Genomic DNA, 7,113 nt, shown 5'->3' with positions numbered 1-7,113 from the left:
GTCGTTTTTTTCTTGTTTCTTTGTTTCATCCTAGTCAATTTTTTTCTGTCTTTATACTTCTTCCAATTTCTTTTGTGTTTCCTTTTTTTCTTCCTTTGTCCTTCCTCTTTCCTCGCTCACCTTTTTTCGATTTGCTCGTACCTTTTTTGTTCTTCGCTCTATTTCCTTCTCTCCTTCTTCGTCTCTTCTTCTCTTTCTCCATCCCCTTCTCCTTCTTCCTCTCTTCTCTCTCTCTCCATCTCCTCCTCCATCTGCTTCTTCTTATTCTTCTCCTCTTGCTCCTGTTCTTTCGTTTATTCTCAATTCTTCTTTCTCCGGCTCCTCTCCTTCTGTGTTTGCACTGTACCTGTTATGTATAGAACAAATAACACGTGCAGTTGCAGTAGTACAGCAATAAATTCTGTAACGTATGTAGTTGAACCCTGGCGGGACACCCCGTAGATTTATTTTCACCCGCCGTCCGTCCTCGCAGTCACAATTTCCAAAACACACATGGCGTGAAAAAAGTCAGCTTCCCCCCCTCCTCCCTCTCTCTCTCTGTCTGTCTGTCTGTCTCTGTCTGTCTCTGTCTGTCTCTCTCTGTCTGTCTGTCTCTGTCTGTCTGTCTGTCTCTCTCTCTCGGTCTCTCGGTCTCTCTCGGTCTCTCGGTCTCTCGGTCTCGCTCTCTCGGTCTCTCGCTCGCTCTCTCTCTCTCTCTCTCTCTCTCTCCTCTCTCTCTCCTCTCTCTCTCCTCTCCCCCCACCCCCAGTCCCTTCACCTCCGTCTATGCAGTACATCCGTAAAGTTTGTTTGTTTTTTATTATTGTTTTATCGGTATGTTTCGTTTTCCTTTTTTCTATATCGGTTCTAGGAAAAAAATGTTTGATACGATTTTCCTTTTCGAAATCGATTCAAGATGATGATGATGATGTCTTCCTTACTCGATTTCCTCCATTAGTTGTTTTTTTATTATTTATTTATTATTATTTTTGATTTCTTATTTATTTATCTATGTCTTTTTAAGGGAAGAAATTTTCGAACGTCTTTAAGGGAAATGCAGTGTGCTGTCCTTGACGTCTGTCGCGCGACCCAACTGGTCCTGGGGAGACAAGCAGTAGAGAATAATTTTTCTTTTCCCTTTTTTTCTGCCTTTTTTCTGTTTTTTTTTCTTTTTTGCTGGATTTTTTTTTCTTTTTTTTTCTGTCTTTTTCTGTTTTTTTTTCCCTTTTTCTTGGAAACGTTTTTCTTTTTTCTGTCTTTTTCTGTTTTTTTTTTCTCTTTTATCTTTTTTTATTTTTTAGATAAAGAGGTCTAGATGGATAGAGATTGAGGAGAAGAAGGAGGTGAGAAAGAGGAAGAGAGAAAATGAGAGACAGACAGACGAAGACAGACAAAAAGAGATACAGAGAAAGAGAGAGACACATCGAGACAAAAACTCAAAAATGCTCAGAAATATACGAAAAGAACTTTAAGAAAGTGAGTTCAAGGAAGAATGGGGGAAGGGCAAGGAGAGGAGAGAGAGAGAGAGGAGAGAAAGAGACAGAGACAGAGAGAGAGAGGAGAGAGAGAGAGGGAGAGAGAGAGAGAGAGAGAAGAGACAGGAGAGAGAGAGGAGAGACAGACAGAGAGAGAGACAGAGACAGACAGAAAGAGAGGATAGAAAGAGAGACGAGACAGAGACAGGGACAGAGATACAGACAGGCAGACAGAGATAGGGACAGACAGAGACAAACAGCTAGAGAGAGAGAGAAGGAGGATGTGGGGAGGGCCAGCGTTGGGGGGGGGTCCTCCGAACTCTACCATCAGGCTCAGCCGTGCATAAACGATCCGGCATTTGTGGCAGCCGGACTCTCTCCTCCTTAGCCTCTTCCTCGGCTTCGGTGTCTTTCGTGTCCTTTTTTGGAATTTTTTTTTCACTTTTTTTGGAAGTTTTTTTTTTTTTTTTTGAGGGGGGAGGGGGAGGGAGGTGTTTTTAGGTTTCGTCCGTTATTTTGTTTTTTTGTATTTTTTTGTGGGGGTGGGAGGAGGAGGAGGGGGAGGGAGTTGTTGTTGTTGTTTTGGGGTTTGTTTGTTTATGTCTGACTGTCCGTTTTTTTTTTTTTTTTTTTTTGGGGGGGGGGAGGGCAGGAAAAGGTACGCACACAATCACGAAGAAAGCACACATACCTACGATCTCACACTCACACACACACACACACACACACACACACACACACACACACACACACACACACACACACACACACACACACACACACACACACACACACACACACACACACACACGTCTGTTTCCCGACGTGTATAGAGCTAGACTGTCGTAAATTCTGCCATTATTTCGCCTCATTTCTTGTAGTTTCTTTCTCCTTTTCCTTCTATCTCCCCCTCGTCCCCTCCTCCCTCCCCTCTCCTCTCCTCCCCTCTTAACCTTCTTTCTCCCTCCTCCCCTACTCCTTCCCCTTTCCCTCTTTCCCCTCTCCCCACTCCTCCGCTCTTCCTTCCATCCTTCCCTTCTCCCCTCTTCCCCTCTCCCCACTCCTCCGCTCTTTCTTCCTCCCCCCTCCTACCTCCCCTGTTCCTTACACCCCTTCTTCTTCCCTTTTCCCCTCCTCCCTTCTCCCCTCTGCTCCCCTCTTCCCCTCTTCCTTCCTCCCCTTTTCCCTTATTCTGTTTATTGTTATTTATTGTTACGGTTCTGTTTACGGTTCTAGCCATTGATTGTAAGGTTTTCGCTGTCTCTCTTAATTGTCTATTTATGGCTTTGTTTTTGTTGCCTTTTTTCGGGGAATATTGTCTCAGCGCTGGATTTGCGGACTCTCTCTCTGTCTGTCTGTCTGTCTGTCTGTCTTTTGTTCCCTCTCTCTCTCTGTTTGTGTGTCTCAGTCTGTCTGTTTTCTGTCTTTCTCTCTATCTGTCTCTCTCTCTCTATCTTTCTCTGTCTGTTTTCTCTCACTCTTTCTCTCGCTCATTCTTTCTCTCTCTCTCTCTCTCTCTCTTTCTGTATGTCTGTCTGTCTGTTTTCTATCTCTCTCTCTCTCTCTATCTCTCCCTCTCTCTCTTCTTCTCCCTCTCTCTCTCTCTCTCTCTCTCTCTCTCTCTCTCTCTCTCTCTCTCATGCTTCTAAGCTTTCGTTAGATAAATTGCATCCAGTTTTAGTGAACTTAAATTCATTTGGGACTTAAAAAGATTTATATTATCACAGAAAATCTTTCTTTCGCTGAAGATTTCAGTCAGATGAAGAGGAGGAAGAGAAGAAGAATGGTGATGGTAATGATGTTAATAATGATGATAATAATAAGGAGAAATAGGAGGAAGAAGAGGAAAACTAAAAAGAAAGAGAAAAGGAAAAGGAAGGAGGAGGAGGAGGAAGATGAAAAGGAAAATAAGAAAGAGGAAGGAGGAGGAGGAGAAGATGGAAGAAGAAAAGGAAGGTGAAGAAGAAGTAGGAGAAAAAAAAGAAAAAAGAAAAGGAGAAATTGAAAGAGAAAAAAGAAAAAAACAAAAGGAGAAAGAGAAATCGAAAGAGAAAAAGAATGAGGAGAAGGAGAAAAAGATAAAGAGAAGAAGAAGAGAATGAAGAAGAAGAGGGGAAAAGAAGTAAAAAAAAAAAAATCCCTTTCCTTCTTGAACATGCGTTTTCGTCCCGTGGAGTTCTGTTGCTAGGCTCTCTCGCCCGGTTTTGTTAGTCTTTGTTAGGAGGGCCACGTCCCTTTTTTATGGGGGCGGCGGGGGGAGGGGAGGGAGGGGGGAGGGAGGGAGGAGAGGGAGGGAGGGAGGAAGGGAGGAGGGAGGGAGGGAGAGGAGGGAGGGAGGGAGGGAGGGAGGGAAGAGGGGGAGAAGGAGGGAGGGGAGGGAAGGAGAGGAAGGGAAGAGAGAGAGGGAGGGAGGGAGGGGGAAGAGACAGGGGAGTTGTAAATAAGAGTCGTTCTTATTGATAATGCTGTGTCGGTGTTTTTTTGCTCTCTCTTATTTTTTCTTTATCTTTTCTTTTTTTACTCTATTTTTCTTTATCTTTTTTTACTCTATTTGTCTGTATCTTCTTTTTTTACTCTATTTGTCTTTGTTTCTTTCTTTTCTCCCTTCTTTTTTCCATCCACCCTCTGCTCTTACTTTTTCTCTTCCTCCTCCTCTTTCTTTTCCTCCTTCTTCACTTTCACCTCCACTTCCTCCTTTTCCTCCTCTTTATCATATTTCTCCTCTTCCTGTTCCTCCTACTTATTTTTTCTAATCCTTCTCTTACTCCCCATGTTTTTTTCCTCCCTTTCCTTCTCTTTATCATCAATTCTATTTACTCCTCTCTTTCTTTCACGTCTCTCTTATTCCATCTCTTCCGCCTCCACCTCCACCTGTATCTTTCCCCCTCTCCTCCTTTACCCCCCTCCTCCTCCTCATCTCCTCCTTTCTTCCTCCTCCTCCTCCTACTTTCCCTTCCTCCTCCTCCTCCTCCCCTTTCTCCTTCTCCTCCTCCTCCTCCTCCTTTCCCTTCCTCCTCCTCCTCCTCTTCCTTTCCCCTCCTCCTCCTATTTTTCCTCCTTTTCTTCCCCTTCCTCTTGTTCCCCGTCTCTCGACATCACTTGATATCATTCCCTCTTCATCTCTCGTCCCCCCTACATCTCTTGACCCTTCCTCCTCTTCCTTTCATCCTTTCTCTAGTTCCCGTTTATCTGATTTTATTATTTATCCATTTTTTTTTCTTTGTTTTCTTCGTCATCATTATCATCTTTTTTTTTCTTATTTTATTATTTATTCGTTTTTTTTCTTCGTCATCATTATCATCATCTTTTTTTTCTTCTTAGTCTTTTTATTCTGATCCTTCTCCTTCTCCACTTTCGTTTCCTTTAACTTTTTTATCATCTTCGTATTTCATGTTTCCCTCTTTTTTTATGCTTTATCTATATTTGTTTCTACAGCTTGATTTGTTAATTAATTTATCTCTTTACCTATCTGTTTATCTCTGTATTATTAATTTACTTATTTATTTATTAATCCATTTATTTTCCCCTCCCTCCTCCACTGCCTTCCATTCTTCTCTCCCCTTCTCTTATCTCCCTCCTTCTTCCTCCTTTCCCCTCTCTCACCCTTCTAAAACACCCTGAAGGATTTAACACTACCTCGGGCGATCATTTATCATATCCCTCCTCACCCTCCTTCTCACCTCTTTCCTCCCTCTTTCTCCCTCCTTTTTGCCTCCCACCCCCCTTCTTCATCTCTCGAGCTTTATTACTACCATCTCTCCCTTCTCTTTCTTGCTTCATTTTCTTCGTTTTCCTTAGTCTCTTCTTTCTTTCATTCTCTCTCTCTGTCTGTCTCTCTCTCTCTCTCTCTCTCTCCCTCTCTCTCTCTCTCTCTCTCTCTCTCTCTCTCTCTCTCTCTCTCTCTCCTTCCAACCTTAATCCCTTCCCTTCTATCTCTCTTCCTCCTTTCTTCCTCCCTCCTTATTTCCCTTCTCCTTCTATCTCTCTTACGCTTTCCCCTCCTTCATCTCTCCCCTTCACCCTCCACTTCCCTCATTTCTCCCTCCTTCAATCCTCCCCTTCACTTCCTTCCTTCCTCCTTCAGACCCTCCCCTCCTTCCTCCTTCCTCCCCCCCCCCCCCTCCTCGAACTCACTTTTCTTCTCGCTCGGACTCCTATGTCTTGTTTATTGACGTATTTGCGGAGTCTTCATCTCAGAAGGATGCTGAAAGAGATGGAGAGAGAGAGGGAGAGAGAGAGAGAGAGATGGAGAGAGAGAGAGAGAGATGGAGAGAGAGAGAGAGAGATGGAGAGAGAGAGAGAGAGATGGAGAGAGAGAGAGAGAAATGGAGAGAGAGAGAGAGAGATGGAGAGAGAGAGAGAGAGAGAGAGAGAGAGATGGAGAGAGAGAGATGGAGAGAGAGAGAGAGAGAGAGAGAGAGAGAGAGAGAGAGAGAGAGAGAGAGAGAGAGAGAGAGAGAGAGAGAGAGAGAGAGAGTCCGCATTTCAGGCAATAAAAGCAGAGGAAGTCGTCTTCAGATCAGCTGTTAGAGGGGAAAGGATTCTAAACCTTATGTCTTTAGCTCGGGAGTTATTCAAATTCAAAACTTTTTGATGGATTAAGGTGCTGTCACACTAGCACTTTTTCCATCATTTTTTTGGAAATTTTTCTGAAATTTTGTCCATTTTTGAGCGAATTGTCGATTTTCCAGTCAGACGATAATGATCGTTTCCGTCTGAAAACCTTTCCGTCAACTTTTTCAGCCAAGCATACTCAAATCAAGAGCTATATTCGAGAATGTTTGTATTTATGTTAAATAAAATGTGACACGGCCTTTAGATGTAATTATCTTTTGTTTTGGGTCTTGTCGTGAAGATTCTATGGTGTTAGAAAGGGAACACCTCTATCTCTATTGTTAGAGATGGAAGCTACACTTCAAGCAGTATACAGAGAGGATCAGAGTGAGAATAAAATATACTCGAAATTTTTTCTATATCAATGGAGAATAAATACATCTTAAGCCTGAGATTCTAACGTCTTTGGGCTGAGATTCTAAGGTCTTTAGCTTCAGATTCTAACAACTTAAACCGTAAATTCTAACAACCTAAACCTTAACTTAGGAGAGCCTACATCCCAGGACATTTAGAGGGGCGAAAACTCACATTCAAAAATTTAGATAGAAAATTCATGCTACTTCAGCCTTAGAAGAATCTATTTTCCACTTCGGAAAAAAAACATCTACATGAACGTCTACACCTACATGAACGTTTATGCTAACATCAGCATTAACATCATAATAACATAAACATTTGATATTAACATATATATCTATATCTATACATACCCATCTACATATGTATCAATATTAACAATAAATATATGAAAATTCACAACATTAACTAGTAAATAATATGACAGAACATCATTGAATAGTAAATAATAACATGACATAAACATCTATATCTACATCTACACCAGCATCTGCACCTACACCTGAAGACGAGGAAGAATCTGAGGAAGAATCTGGGCGTTAATATGGACTTTAATCACAAACGGGACCTTATGTTTACCTGTTGGGGCGCTTCCTTTATGAAATTCGAAATGGACTTTACACTTCACGCCGGTGGAGAAGGGAGAGGGGGGAGAGGGGAGAGGGGGGGGCGAGAGGGGAAAGGGGAG

The sequence above is a fragment of the Penaeus vannamei genome, chromosome 22, assembly GCF_042767895.1.
Source record: "Penaeus vannamei isolate JL-2024 chromosome 22, ASM4276789v1, whole genome shotgun sequence".
Lineage (NCBI taxonomy): Eukaryota > Metazoa > Arthropoda > Malacostraca > Decapoda > Penaeidae > Penaeus > Penaeus vannamei.
Note: the sequence above shows the minus strand (reverse complement) of the source record.